This window comes from Strix aluco, chromosome 9 (assembly GCF_031877795.1).
Source record: "Strix aluco isolate bStrAlu1 chromosome 9, bStrAlu1.hap1, whole genome shotgun sequence".
NCBI lineage: Eukaryota > Metazoa > Chordata > Aves > Strigiformes > Strigidae > Strix > Strix aluco.
The window spans coordinates 27,070,585-27,085,743 of record NC_133939.1 but is presented as its reverse complement, the minus strand read 5'-3'; positions in this window follow the sequence as shown (position 1 = coordinate 27,085,743).

The window sequence follows — 15,159 nt, the reverse complement described above, 5'->3', positions numbered from 1 at the left end:
TTCTTTTATCACATTTTAAGATAAAACAAGATTCTACTAATTTAGAATAGAAGAAAGGTCTTCTATCCGTGAGTATGTGCTAGCAGGACTAGTGCCTCTAGACAGGCAGGGATAACACACTGGTTTTTATGTAGCCCAAAGGCTACCTCATAATAAAAACAGGGGGGTTTTATGATTGAAGCCAGCTTACCAAGCTCGAGGAGGGAAAGTAGGTTTTGTTTTGTTTTTTTTTTTATACACTTTAACATATCCCACTGGAAGCAAATATTTAAAGCAGTAACTTAAAAGTCGTGATAGCATCAGAGAGAAAACCATCCACAAAGTTTCAGGAAGACAGTAATATTGGGTGGAAAAAAAAAAGCATCAAGTTATAGATAACAGGGGATATAGATAGACAGAAGGTGATCAAAAACCTGAATTGTTATGAGAAAACATGTAAATTCATTTAATAGGTATTAGAACATAATCCCACGTTTGATAAGAACAGCTGTTAAACACTGAGACTGTAACATCTTAGAAACTCTTGGAAACAGACATGTAATTTAAATACAGAGTTCCCTTTTTCTGTCTTTTTGTTTAATGAATCCCTTTTCTCTAATACGTACGACAATTTTCCAGTGAGGCAAAGAGTAAAGCAACTCATCAGCATAAATAAATCAAGCATTAATTATCCACATCCTTTCTGCCTGCTCTTCTGCAGTACTCAAATTTCATCATTCTAGCAGATTCCTCTGTGCTGCTAATGGATATACAGGGCAACTGAACAAAACAGAAACTGTTAAATTAAATTCAAGTCATCTTAATTTTAAAGCCTGCATAGCTAAATGAACACAAATTCTGTATACCCTGTATCTCAGCTTAGCTCAAATTTCTTCCTAATCAATTTAAAGATAGCTTTATAACTTAAAGACAGCTGAAGACGGGTGCAGTTTATTTCAAACTACAGGAGTTTAACTAGAGCAGACTAAATTCCAACAGCTCTCTCACATCAATAAACCCATAACATCCAAAGGGATACTATCGTATATGTAGTAGCTCACATCCAATTATCATAACCATGAACATGGATTTCATGCTAGACTGAGTCCCATCCACTTACCAATAATTCAAATCAAACTATTTCCTTTGAAGAAGAATTCTCAGAGTAACAAAGAATTTATCTAGCACTGCTCTCCACCCATTTGCTGTTAATTATATCAACTGAGACTTGGAGACCTCTGGTCCTGCCAAACATTTAACATTTCACTAATTAGTAAAAAAAAAAAAAAAAAATTACATTTAAAAAAACACCAAAAAAACCACACAAACTTTGATTGCCTTGTAAAGCTGCTTCTAACAGCTAATCTAAATCCAGCAGTCAGGTATGCTAATGTAGTCTCTTGGGATAAACTCATATTTTCCCTGCTCCAATATCTGTGACATCAACCATTTCAAACTTCACTTCCTATTTTTAAAGAAATTATCCATTTCTGTTTAATGCTGTACAACATGCACAAAGCAAGATCATGAAACCCCGATTAAAACAGCTAAATGATACTTTCCCTAAGTTATTTTCCCATACTTAGCAATTGTCACACATTGAAAAGATGTATTGTCTCAATGACTCTGACAAGCCAACACCTATTTCTACCAGCTGTGCATCTTTCAGTTTAACCAAAACCTATGATTTCAACTCCATTTTAAGTAATTTCAAACGTGAAAGACACTAGCAGAATGGCTCTCTGACTCTCCATGCAGGCTACTAAAAACCAAAATAATTAAAAAATCACCTTATCAAGTATGTTTCTTGAGATAAATGCCTTATCATCCACATTATATAGCTACAGTAATTGCCCTGTGAACTGCAGAAGCAATGCCCAGAGCAAGTGAAGCAGCAGGTGGGGATAAGACCAGGTGAACAAATGGAGCAAAGTCAGTACTTGCCTTTAATGCTTCTATCAAACTCTAGTCTCTGCTAAGCGAGGCTCACAGATTTCAATCAGTCCAGACGACAGCTCTAGGAAAACACAGAACAATGCAGAAGAGCAGACAGAAAAGGTATAGAAAAACCCTGCTGTCAAAGCAGCGGGCTTTTTCTGTTTATTTCGTTAACGATGGCTGTTTTTCAAGACTGATGAAAGGTAGGAAGGACAGGGAAGTAGGAAACTGCTTAGAACTGTAACCTAAAACCAGAAATCTGTAAAGTGGGGATCAAGAGAAAAGTGTAGAGGACGAACACAAATTCCAACTGTACGGTACGTGGCGAGGGCGTTCCCAGACAGAACTTGGGGGCCCCTGCACCTTCCCCCACAGGTTCTCTCAGTCCTTCGGCACCGGCCCCGTGGCGGGCGGCAGCTCCCGGGGCGGGACGCGCTTGCCCGGGCGGGAGCCGTTGCCCCCGAGGGGGAGCCCCTCACGGCGGGAGCCGCCCCCTGGTGCACCGGCGGAGCTCGCCGGGCCGCGGCCGCGCCACCCCCGTCCCGACACAGGCTTGGGCCTCGGCCGCCGGGTCCCGCCAGACCCAACGTCCCCCCCCAGCTCACCCCCGCGGGGAATCGTATCGAACTGATCGCCGTCCCGGTCCCGCTTCCCCTCAGCGCTGCCGCCGCGCGCCGTTCCCATAGCAGCGGCGGCGGGAGGCGACCGGGCCCCGCGGGGCGGAGGAGAGTCCATTTGCCGCTGGGGGTGGGATGTGGGGCGAGACTACTCCGTGAGGGGCGGGGGGCGGGGGGGGGGAGGCCTCGCCGGCGCCCTCAGCAGGTCGGTCCGCTGAACCCCGGCTCCTTGCAAGTGTCTGTGGGTCACGTTCGCAGCTAAATTCAAACCCCAGGCCCCACCACCTCCTGTGAGCTACTCCTCCTGGGTGTCCAAGGGCTGCGCTGCAGGCTCCAGCCCGGCAGACTTTGCCACGGGTGGCCCAAGAGCTCCACACTCCAGAGGAGCAAAACCAGGCCCTCGTCACTCCCTGCTCCCTCCGGCTGGCCAGGCCTCAACTTTTCACTCACTGGTGTTGAAAGACCCTGCGAGTCCGTTTGCAGCAAGCAGACCCGGTGCTGCTGCCGCCACGCGCACGGTCAACAGCCGTCGGGCCCACAAGGCAAGAGCGAGGAGCTCCAGAAATCCTGAGATACAATAATGCGTTTACAGCACTTCTATCCCCTGACTTTCTAAATTTTCAGGATGTACTTTCTTCACATTTTTCTCCCCACATTAAGTGCAAAGGCTTTTCCACAGTGAACACAAAAATACGTGGCTGGTGTTGTGGGGTTGAAACAAAGAAATTGACTCGACAGTAAAGTTTTTTTCACTGTTAAGCACGTATTCCTTATCAGCAGCGCTGGCGTCACCCTGGGGATTCTCCACCATAAGGGGTCCCCCGAACTAGCAAGGGACATCGGTGTGCATACACAAAAATCATATATATTCATTAGATTTCCTGGAAAGGGGTGTCTTATGGTAATGAGTTCCCAGAATTCATTTACATAGTCCGAGCATGCATAGTGAAAATAGGGTGAGGATCTTTGGTGGCTGAGGGAAGAAGTAATCAGACTTCTTCACAGTGTTCGCTAGTTGACCTTCTTTCCAGAGCGTGCTCTGTAAAGTCCAGGTGCCTCCTTCCTAAATCAGCAGAATCATCCTCCCTACAAAAGGGTCTCTGTGTCTCTTTGTTCGAGCCCACACTTACCTTAGTTTTCCCATTCTAGCAGTTGCCCAAGTGTCCACTGAAGGCCTTGAGTCTGCTCTCAGTGATTTCCATAGGGAGCCTGACGAGCGTTTCAATCTTACCTAAACAGACAAGGGGACCTAAGGAAACAGTTGAGGAGTCAGGAGTCCCTGAGAAACAAACAAAGCAAAACACAAGCAAAGCTTTGAAACAAACGAAGCAAAGCACAAGCAAAGTTTTCATATATCACATCACAGTTTAGTCTCGATAATTGTCAGAAATTCATTTGTTTGAGCCCTTTCATTCCCTTTCAGGGTAATGCTTGGATGAACTGCACTCCTCCCAGCAGCAGGTAGGGGATGCCCTGAAAACCATGGCAGTGGGGGAATTGCCTCAAATTATACTGACTGTCTGCCCATACCAACTGAGATAGAGCTGGCTTCCATCCACCTTTCAGTAGATAACCCCAACCAGTACACAGCTGTGCTGCAAAAGGAAGCTATGTCCCCTCCCCAGCTCCCGCTGCTGCTGCAAGTCTTCCCACCTCATTTCAACCTTTATTCCCAAAGCCACTGCAAAACATGCCTCTGTTTATCTTTGTATCTGGGCTCTTCCCTGTTTTCATTCTAACTTATTATTTATTCAGAACTTCATCTCGGGAGGAACCAATATACTCTACCTCTGATTTAGGGCTATGCTTTAAGCAGCTAAATCTAAATCAACTAAGCTGAGTGCAAGGAGGCTTTGAATAGCTTTTCATACAAGTTATCCTATTATCCAGTGCTAACACTAACTGTTAGTTAGTGCTCTGGACCCAGAATGCTATAGGACATTTAATTTTTCAGAAAAGCACTATCTATGCCCACCCTGTAGATATGTGCAGTTGTAGATCTGTGCATCACTTCTTGGCTATTCCAGATCAAGTATTTATGTATCTGCCAATAAGCAGTAACTCCCATGCCATTCCCTCAAAGAATACCTAGAGTGCATGGCAAGATAATTTTTTAATCATATTTTTTCAGTTTATTTGCTTCAAGTCTAGCCCTTCCAATTTTGGTGGCTAGACCGTTATTTATAATTGATGCTCCTTTAGGGGAAAAAACAGTCTTTACAGAAAATCTGGCATTTCAGGAAAAAGCCCTGTTTATGTTCCAAGCAAAGCTTTAATAAGTGCAAACTATTATCTGTTTGAAATTTATGCACTCTAAGCTGTATTTCGTTTGGGAAATTTGCATTTGTCCCATATGTATTCAAAGCTAGGAGGCACAAAATAACTTACACAGTTTTTCTTGACTATATAATCTGTCTGGCAGTAATTTTCCTTCATCATCCTGGTTACAGTACAGTTTTCAAGATTTTACCCTGACAGGCAATTTGTGTTGAGAGCCTGTGGAAACACATATGGATTTTTTGATCTTGAGAAGGAATGGTAGTTTGCATAATGTGTATCAATCTAAAAATATGTCCTAATGCTCTCTTCTTTGAAACAAATTTGGAGTTGTTTTCTGTTTGACCAAAAATGTTTAGCGAAAAAGTAGAAGTAAATTACCACCTTTTTAACAAAATAATTCCAAAGACCATGCAGACTGGAGCCAGCTAAAGCTCTCTTACCTGGCAGTAAACGAGTACTTCAGAATAAAAAGTGCCATCGGCATCAGGAAAAAATGTTATTTTTAGAAGATGTTTACACAAACCTCACCTTTAAAAACACCCAGTGGTTGAATACAGAGGAGGCTGTATCACCCCAAACCCCGGCGTCTGCACCCTTCTGTCCTGTCTTTGTTGTGATAGAGCAGAGCAGTGTCCACAGTGTACCTGTGCCGTTAGCAATAGCCAGTGTGTATTCTGGACCTTATTTGGAGCATTGTTTTGGAGCATTTAAACATGTTCTTTCCTGCAGGAAAACCATGTTATTAGCAGCCACGTAAATACAGTTCTTCACATCACATATTCTATAATAATGCCTTACTGAAAGGCATTGTACATGGGATACTTACCTGTTATCTTTAAAGAATGTAGAAGTAATACATTATTCTAGATAAATTGTGTCCCAGTGATTGTTACAATACCCAAGACTACTTTTAATTACAAAGTTTCCTCTAGGAAAAATGCAAGACTTTCCTTTTAGTTTATATGTAAGATAATTTACTGCAGAAAAATTGGCATTCAACTTCCAAAACTTAAATGATTCATACTGACTTTGTGAGCTTTGAATCAAGTACTTTAGCTGGAAGAGTATCAAGAGCCTGTTTTGAATGAGGTTTGGACCATTAGATTTACATACATGGGAGATGAAGTAATGCAGAATTTGATGCTGACATTCGATACGTCACCATATCTGTAATTAGATTATTTAAGTTTCAGCCATTTTATGTGTCTTCTCTGGAGTTCAGTTCTATTTTTGTTTCATCTACTTAGATCTGATTTTCATAATCAAACATAATTTTGTAGTTTTGCAATCGATTTTCACAAATGTAGGTCACATAAAATAAAGGAGTGCATGCCTAATTTCTCCCAGAGTCACTTTTTCTGAAAGTAAATGTAAAGTTTATAAGGAAAAAACCAACTGAAATTCAACTAAAATCCATCTGGTGGAGTTGTGCTCTAAGTTATAAACCTTCTGTGCTTCTTAAGGCTATTCCTGTTGCCATTATCTTCCTTTGTTCTCATACTGCTCTTGACAACAAGGGAAGCCAGATTTGTTAAATCTGTGGGGTTTGTCTATTCAGTCCATATTAAAATAAACTGTTTTTGAAACCCTGTATTTAAAGCTACAGTTAGAAAGAACACCTGAGCACAGAGGCAAGAACCTTACCAAGACTGACTTTTAGGGTTTTGTAGCAACCCACATTCCTACTTCGATTTGCAATTCCTTAAATTTGTTTCAAGCTTCAGTTTCAAACAAAATAAAAAGCTGTTTATTCCTATGGTGGAATAATTGGAAGCAGCTTTTACTGCATCAGGACTGAGGAACTCTGAAACTCGTAAGATGTTTGTGAATGGATTTCCTCTTTAACTTTAACTTTAGCTAAGGTACATAGGACTTGGCCCGCTCATTGCAAAGCTGAAAGATGCATAGGAAAGTAAGAAGGTCTGTTAAGTTCAGTACTGGGAAGTTTACAGATCGATGAAAACCAGGTATTTGGGCATTCCCAGTGAACTCCCTGCATCGTGTTCTCTGACCACATTTCCATTCCGTAAGGCTCAGCCCATGAGACAGATGACTGTGACAGAGTTTGTGACCCTCGGGCTTGATTTGACCAATTTTACATCCATCCAGCCTCCTGCCACTCACAGAGGACGTGAGTCGCTGGGTGCAGCTGCATGCCAGTCCGGAGAGGTGGGCTGCAGGGAAAAACTGCCAAAGGAGGAGAGAAGGCTCCTCTTCAGAAGAGTCACTCTACCCCGTCCCTCGTGCGTCTGTGGTGGGCTGCAGCACCAGAGTGCCTACAGCAGAGACACCACCTCCTGTGAAGGTGAGGTCCCAGACCCAAGATTTCAAGCTTTCTGAGGTTGGAGAGCTATGAATTACCTTAATATTGAAAATTAAGAAGGAACAGAAAATAAAATTCTGTTTTTTCTCAGGCTCCCTTTGCTCACTTTCCATAAACATTCCTGCAGTTCAACTTCCACTTTCATGAACATTTACCAAAAGCCAGTTTTAAAATCTCATAAACCAGTATTTGCAGGAAATGAACTTCAAATTTACTCTGGAACAGCTTGCTCTTATGACCAGGCAAGAAATGGAAATAGCATCATTTTACTTACCTGACCATGCAGTACTAATACACTTTCAATAAAAGCAGAGTGTTTTTAGTCTTCAGGACGAGACCGCATTAGTTATTAGTTGTGAATTATTTGCTCCATTTTGTCATACAGCAGGAACCTTGTTTTCCCTCTTCCTCCACCATTTTTGGCAGCAGATACGTACATGGAATGAAAGCTATCAATCGATCAGCTGTGAAGCAAGTTATACTTTTAGTCACATCAGACGCCATTTAAGATGGTCTGGAGTATTAAAGCTGTTTAAATGCAGGCCAGCCCCTGAACAGCATAATCCCCTTTGCTTGATAGGAGAGAGCTGGGAAGCCAAACCCAAGCAGGGGCACGTTCGAGGAAGACAGCGGTGGAAACACACCAGCTATTGAAGGAGCTTACTTGACCCTTGTGGTCAGTGAGCTGAAGCTCATGCTCCACATCATAAAACACTCCAGCTTTTCAGCCTGTCATTCAGTAAAAACCCTGAGATCAAGGTCTCTATTATATGTTTGGTTTACTGTCAAAACTCTCCTTCACACTTCCCAGAACTCCAGGGCTATATTGTCATGTTCAGTAATTTTTTAGCATTCTTCATAAATAAGGATTTCCTTGCTCAGCCAGAGCTCCTCGTTTGATTAAAAACCTTGGGCTCAACCTTGGGCTCAGCTAAGCACATGCAAAAGTGAACTCAAAACTGCACAGAGAAACGCACATGAAAGCATCGGCGTTTACCAGCACAACCTGACAAAAAGAGATATTGTTCACCTCAAGGAGTGATGTGAAGACTAGGTAATCAATTTGTGCTTACAAACGCCTTGAAGAGAAAACACTAGTGCCTTTATTGGCCCTGCTTCACCCAAAATTCAAGCCAGAGTATCAAAAAATGGAGCCAAGTTTCAAGTTTTTTATGAGACCAGGTGAGTTTCAGGTTTCATGACCAAGTTTCAGGCAGCTCTGTAATCTGCAGCCTCCACATCTAAAGGTAAAGCAGGCTGATACCTACAAAGAAAAGCACTTTGCAGCAATAAATGGAAGGGATTATCTTCAGTGCTTCCAGTGAATACAGCTGCTGGATAGTGTTTTATTTGTTCACTTTGTAAGGATAAAAAAAATGAACTTGTCTTAAGCCATTCAGGTTTAAGACAGGCTTTATCTCCCTGGTTGGAGAGAAAGATTAGCACTTATTAGAGCCTAATATTAATCATATCCATTTATAAATAGGTCTTCAAATTGTCTAAAATATTTAAACATGATGAAATGGAAAGACTTAAGACAGCTGAAGTGTTAAGAGAGGGAAAAAAAAAAAAAAAAAAACAACAAAAAAAACCCCACAACAAAAACCTGAAGATTTTTCTCCTAAGATTAAAGTAGCTTTCATGGCAAAGCCCTAAGAAAAGAGAAGAAAATAAAAGACCAGATGATGGGAAAACAGCAGCCTTTGCTAGTGTCTGTACAAGACAAATTAAGTTATAGATGTACTGAAATCACTTAAGAAATTATGAAGACTTAACCATTTAGTTGCTGTTTCATAGCCAAAGACAACACAGCTGTTTTCCTTTGTCTAATCATTGGTTTGTCTGGGTGTTTAGACAGCCTTCACTTTTCATGTAAGAGTGTTAAAACATTCAGGTGTATTCAAGTATTAAAAATAGAGATGGCACTTTTAACCAAACTCTAGGACAGAGAAAACATAATGTCTTTTTCGTAGGCAGATATTATAGTGAAGAAGCAAGAGAGTTACTCGCTGATTACAGGGTGAGGCCAGGGGGCAAGCACTGCCTTGAAAACATTCCACATTTTAGCCCCCTGAAATTTCCAGCTCTGCCCAGGATCATCCCTCCCTTTTGCTCAAAAGCTTTACCATCATAAGTGAAAATGGTCTCTTATGCCCAAATCTCTGAAGAAGCTTGGATGTGAAAGGCCTTTTCTTGAAGGCTTTTCAGTAGAGAATCAGTGTGAAGAGCAGGATGCCAAGATCACAACCACAGTGATATCCATTGTTGAGAGGCCTTTGCTATCACGTTTAGAACCAACAATGGCTTTTTCCAGGTGTGTGCATCATTAAGCATCAAGCCTGAAGATTACTGTGTCAGTACTGTATTCAAACAAATGGACAGCAAGTTTTCTCTGGGTAGAGAGGGAATTGGCGGTTGGGTTATTACAGAAGGATGGGCTGAATTTGGTTTGCACCTTCTCCTCCCCAGTTACTGATCTAGGGTAACATGTTTTTAAATGCCCAGGGTTATACAGATGTGAGCCTAAACTCACCTTGCATCCATTCCTCTCTTCCTCAGACTCACAGCAGTACTTTTCTCATCTGATATCCCAAGTCTCTCAATGCTGCTTTTCATACAATCATTTGTACACTGTTGCTGCCTTTCCATGACTTGCTGTTAATACAGGTCTCATATAGGTCTTGGCTGTTTTAGGGCAGCATTTACCTAAACTGAACTGAGCAGTTCTGATGTTTGAAGTGGTTAATAATCTTTTCCTTCAAATTTCACAACTGCAGCATCTCAGTTTCTCTCCATTCTGGAATGAGAAAAAACAGGAAGCAGGAGATAGTATGTCCAAGATTATGTGTGTTTACAATAACGTGCACGACTTTCCTAGAAAGATTGAAACTAAGAAATCCTCAACTGCACTTTATATATTGACATTCGCTTGACATGGTTAGTGAGCGCACATCAGTTTTGCAATTTATTTCTCTAATAGGTCTGTAGAGCTTCTTCAAAGTCTTGCCAGGCTATTTCTATGTCATCATCAATATTTTCTTCAAAAATTGGATATGAGAGACAGCAAATGGGCAGTTTATACTTGAGTAATGATTAGCTTTAACAGCAATACCAAATTATTTCCCATAGCTCTAATAGAAATAGTTCAACTATTTCACATATATAAAAAAATGGAAGAATAAGACACAAAAAGGAACGCCGATCACAGTCAAGTTTTACAGCCTGAATGCCAACATATCAACTTTTAAAGAACTTTCACTGGAATTGCTTAAAAATATGAGGAAATATTGCTTATTTAGCACATCTGTAGGGGAAAAGAGAGAGATGCTTCTCTAGAGAAGAAGGTTTTCAATATAACCATTAAAATAATTCCATCTAGCAAAAGTTTGCACTTTTGCTTTTACTAGGCTTTGCAAGACTGCAGCCTTGCCAACTTTTGCTAGACTTTTACTGTTCATTTGTTCCAGCTCCTATATATTTTGTAGACTATGTGCAAAATGTGATAAGGATGGTTTGGTCTGCTTGTATTAAAATCCTTTTGTTGCTAAACCACTGCAATGACATATTGAAATAAGAAAAATCAAAAGCTCAGATCCTGTTTTTCTGGGCTCTTAGAAGCACATGTCATATTGCTATCATTTCTAACTTCCTGAATAACTTTTAACAAGCTGTACAGAAAGCACTGTGATCAACAGACAAATGTTACTGGAGTCATTGACATTGAAATTGGTGCTAGCTGGGTCAGAAAAGGTGATGGAGCAAAACATTTCTGCATCATCAAAGACTTTGTTATGTTAAAAAAAAAAAAAAAAAAAAAAAAAGAACTCACCTGATTCCTGTGCTCAAGTTGCTGGAAAACTTTCCATTATAAAAGACCTTTGCAACTTTTCCAGTTCTGTAATTAATTCTTGAATTGTTTGCAGCAGGCCTTCAGAATTCAGAAAGTCCAGAGAAATTACTTTTATTAGTTCTGTACAAGTCTGTGAGATGTAAGCTTTGAAAAGATTTCTCTCCTCCAACAATTTAATCACAGATACGGTAGCTGCCTTTAGGCACATAGCTCCTAGAGCGGTATCTGTATCCCTGGATAAGCTATCTAAATGCAGTGCACAATGGATGGGAGGGAGAGGAAGGCATCTCAGGAAGCTGATCTAAAGCAATGATTGTGCAAATTCTTTCATTCTATGTGAGAATTCCTTTCTTGTTCTCATTTTAAGAACTACAAGTGTCCACCTCTACAATACTTTTCTCCATATCCCTCCAAAAAAAAAGGGGGAAAACTTTGTCCCTTGATCTTCTCAATCAAAGAGGTCTCAAATGGACATTTTTGACCTCCCAGCAGACCCTCCTTTCCATAATTAGCAATTGAGATAGAAACATCCTTGGCTCTCCTATTAGCAGTGGGTTTTCCCTGGTCTCCTTCAGGCTCTGTTTCTGTGCTTTGTTCCGAGCTGTCATTGTTGGCCTCTTTTTAAGTGAATACCTTTATTTTTTTTCTAATTGTGCCTGCTTTGATAATGAATAAGAGATTAAGCCTATGAACTTCAAAAAGAGATGGTTTTTGGATCCCAGTTATGTTAGGCAATTGTGAACAGCAAGCTAATCAGACTGGGACACCTCTGAGCAGAAATTGAACTGTGATGCTTAGGGAGCTTTAGTATCAATATCCACAATCTATTTTCTGTGATTTTACATTATGATTTTGGACTTAGGTATCTCCGTTCTGCCTGAATACTGCTAGAGATGCCAAGGGTCTTTACTAGGTAGATTTCTTGCTGTGCTTTTCACAGAAAACTGCTTGCAAAATGCCATAAATTAATGTAATCATTGTAAACACTGGTACTCTACAAATGAGCCCTCTCTCCAAATAAAATCCTAGTAGAGCCCACGAAAAAGTGCTTATTATCTTATAACTACATAAAGGTGTGGCTGCTACAAATAGGGGGTGGCTGCTAGCTACATCTGTGTTAAAATTACAGCCTTGGCCACCAGAATTTTAGATGAAGGAATTAGCCTATGTTAGCTATTTGGCTATAAACAAAAATGTCTTTATAGTGTAAACTTTGTAGTCTAGTTATTGGATCATTACTGAGAAAAGACAAGATGGAATATCTATCAGGATATTGCTGACAATACCACAAATAAGGAAGAAAAAGAATCAAGTTCTGTCTAAAAAATTCAATAAATAAACAAGCAAGCACAAAACACCCGTTGGATTAAGAACAAAAGAGGAAAAAAAGGGGGGGAAAGCTTCACTGTAGAAGAGCTTTACTGGAGTCCTTTTTTGTCCCAAAAAGGAATAGAAATTAATCATCTCTGCTGGCATGACAGAGCTACAGACTTAAACATTGGTCCTGCAAGTAAATACAAGTGAAGATCTCCCTGTTCGAAAATTGATGTAAAAATCATTCCAGCAGAGGAATAAGATCAGATGTTTGCTTCGAACTCCAGCAAGCTGACAAAAGAATTAGATATCAAGTCACAGTGTGCATGAATTAATCAATATGGATTTCAAATACATCTCCGTGATAGTTGTATTAAGATAAAGAGACAATTATTGCATGGGCAAAGGATAAGCTGCTAGGGTAACAGAATTTTTATTCTGAAATTCAAGTTTTCTCATCTTTTTAACACTTAATGAATAAAACCAGTATTTAACTATTAATAATGAGATTCTAATTTCAGAAAATTACATTTTATTATCTTTATATGATTATTCCATACCTCTTCCACTTTGTGATCTTTTTCAGCGTTCCCGAAAAAGCATGAAGCCTACCTAGTCAAAGGAAAGGAAAATTTACTTAATGCTAATCATTACTGTGAACTTTGGTTTTTCATCAGTTACTAAATGTCCTTGGCATTAGAAAATACCACAGTGAAATGTAATGTCACAGAACATTAACAATTCAATTTTCCTTACCAATTAAGCTGACCTTACCAGCCCTTATTATTTATTTGAACAAGAAAAATCTAAACACATGATGTTTATTATAATCAAACTATTGCACATCTCTGAAGCTGATATAAAGTTGACTGCTTTCATGCTACATGTTGGGGTTTATTCAGCGTTTGATCAGTAGAGAACTAATACTTAAGGTACAGTTACTGATATTACATTCTTCCTATAATTCCTTGCTTTCAAAGACACCTTACATAATTGTCTAAATGCCAATCATAATCTGAGACTGTCCATCATTCATTTCTGAAGACACTCCAATAAAAATACTGATTGTGTAATTAAAACCAGGAATTTCTCTTCTTTTTCTGGCATCCATTTGCACCTCCTACAAATGACCTGCCATTGGTTCAAACTCATAATTTAAGAAGTATCTTAGTTTTCACATCATAAAACAGTAGAATTTTTTTTTTCATTAAAGGCATATTGTTAAAAATAGCAGTATGGAAGGGAGTGAGGAATTTCCTGTCTCCCCTTCAGCACCCATTTGCTGATTGCCATCATATGGTGCTGTAATAAAGTCCTAAAAATGCTGCCTAATAATAGTGAAATAAAGAAATGAAATGTGATTACTATTCCCCAGTTCAGCAGTGCCAAACACTACTACAGTAGCTGTAAGGGACTTGAACTGTCTGTGGATGAAGAACAAGGAAAGCTGGGATGAGGAATTAGGATTCTTTCTGAAAAATATTCCAGTATAAATACTTGTTTTAATGCCTAATTTGATTCAGAGACAGGGAAAAATCTTAGCAGAAGGACAGTGAAAAATCTTAGCAGAAGGACTGGTGTGAGAAGGAAGAGTAGCTGAATATCAGTTAAAAGTGATGTAATAAAGAAAATAACCTAATAGATTTCCGCTATGTTCTAGTACAGGAGTATTAGAATATCATAGTATTTTTTCTTTTATAAGAATAGGTCAGTTCTCCACTGAATGAAAAAATAACTTTTATTTTTGCCTTTTTTAAATCAACTACCCAAGATCTGCCTATTGATATATCTGCATTTCTCCCTTGCAAGTTGGAAGCATGGTCAAGAGTCAGAATCTACCACCACAGGCCACTGTCCCATGGCTCTTGCTTTGTAGTTCATTGTGCAGCAAAGAATAGTGACACATCGTAGTAAAATACTTTGTTAAATCACAAGTTAAAGACAATCAAAAATTATAAGGAGAAAATCTGTCTCAGTCTTTCTATGGACACTGTGTAATATGCATTCCCGTTAAGGACCCACCACAAATAATCATTGGTAGTAACTGGCTTGAAATAGCGGGTTGTTTTAATTTCTTCCACTCACGACACAGCATTTCATTTTATAACTTAGGCACAGGGCATATTGTAACTATTTTCTGTTTTAACTGTAGTTATTACTTCCCCTGCAGGCATTTGGTAAATGGAAGGCTTAAAATGGTCCATTTAAGTGACGTTGAATATGCTCAAGAGCAATGGTTTACAACTGCAAATGTGCTGGTTACGAATTAAAATTTGATACTGGCAAACTCCATCATAAAAATAAAGTCAGGTTATCTCCAATTCCTTCTTAACATCCTTGCTAGATGTAGCAAATCACTTTTTCTGCATTAAAACAAGTTGACAAGCAGCTTAAGGACCAGAAAACTAGAGGAGAAATTAACTTAAAGGCAAAATTAACTTTCCCAAGGTGTAACACAAAAGTGGTGCCAACCATCAGGGCCCAGCAGCCCAGGGTTTACTGGTGCTGTGCAGTGAAGGACTCTTCCAGTTCCTTGCTCCCAGACTGCAATATTCACAAGTCGAGCAAGCAGGGGTCCCAGTATGTGCAGAGCAGGAGTTTGTGTCTTCACTGGGGTGGGTGGCAGCCCAGGAAGAGCCAGAGCTTCTGCTTACCAAAACCAATAGAAAAAATCCCATTAAAATATAAGAAGCAAGATGAGAACTTGATAGCATGAACATTCTCATAATTTCTTTATGTTAAAACTTCAATTTTTATATTGTGAAAAACAGCAAAAGATAATGGAAAGAAGTACAATATGAAAATGTATTACTTAACTGAAGACTTATTTCTGCCTCTTCCTCCTGAATTTCAGTAAG